Here is a 1,353-nt window from a genome sequence, read left to right on the forward strand (position 1 = left end):
TCTGGACTGGACTATTGCAATGGTTTATTATCAGGGTATCCAAATACTTCTTTAAAATGTCTTCAGTTGATCCAAAATGCTGCTGCCAGAGTCTTAACTGGAGTTAGTAGGAGAGATCATATCTCTCCAGTTTTAGTTTCCCTCCATTGGCTCCCTGTCAAATCCAGAATATAATTCAAAATCTTACTTCTAACCTACAAAGCTCTCAACAACCTAGCTCCATCTTATATTCCAGATCTTATTGTTCCATATTTTCCTAACAGAGCACTTCGCTCTCAGGCTGCAGGTTTACTTGTGGTTCCTAGAATTAAAAAAAAAAACAGAATGGGAGGCAGACCCTTCAGTTATCAGGCTCCTCTCTTTTGGAACCAACATCCAATCTCTGTCCGTGAGGCTGACACATTATCCAGTTCTATTTCATATAGGCTTCACCCTTTAAGGCTGTTGCTGATGGATTTTATCCCGTTATGCGAAGCATTACACTGAAAAGTTTAGTCCACGCCCACCTGCTGTGTGGACCCCACCCGGTCCGTATAAGTTACGTTAAGAGCGCGTAATCGGCTCCCAATTTTCTTCAGCAAGCTAATAGCACTGACCTTCTACAAGATGTCCAGCTCCAACACCATCCACTTGTGTCTGTCCTGCAAGACTGGCTACTTGCTCAGCTTTGACAGGCATGACACCTGCGAGGGATGCCTGGGTCCCTGCCACGTCGCCCGCGCTTCCTCCTGCCGCCTCTGCGACGACCTTCCTCCAGAGGAAAGGCAGAGGAGAGCAGCCTTGTTTAAGGTTAACGTCGAGGACTGCTTGTCCGTGGCGGGAGACTGTTCGCTGGACGATGCGATCGACTTCTTCGACGCCGGCTCTCCAGCGAATCGGATGGTTCCTCTGGGACAGGCGACATCAGCAGCAGCCTCGATGCTTGCTCCCTCCCAGAGAGCGTAGTGTTAGAACGAGGGAGGCCGAGCGGATGCTCGACCCCTCCAGGCTTTCCCGCCTCAACGGCCACATCGCTCCCTGCCGTCGGCGTCCTCCTCTCGAAGTTGCTCGACATTATCCGGGAAGCTGCTGACATGAAGGGACTTTCTGTTCTCTCCCCACCCCCCACCCAGATAGGATGATCTAGTGGGAAGGTTTGGCTCCATTCCGGCTCACCGTCCTGATCCCATCTGGCCTCGGTTTCCAGCAGTGACATCTTATTGGAACGAGGCCACGGCCAGTCCTGGTAAATTGAGAGTGCCCGTCTCCACGTTCGCTCCCATCACCAGAGTCGAGGGGTTCACCGAGCGGAACTTTCCCTCGGTACCCCCCCCCAGAGCCTAGCCTGGAGGAAGCTTTCGGAGCGAAGCTGTC

Source organism: Nematolebias whitei, chromosome 20 (genome assembly GCF_014905685.2).
Source record: "Nematolebias whitei isolate Nwh7 chromosome 20, NemWhi1, whole genome shotgun sequence".
NCBI classification, from domain to species: Eukaryota; Metazoa; Chordata; class Actinopteri; order Cyprinodontiformes; family Rivulidae; genus Nematolebias; species Nematolebias whitei.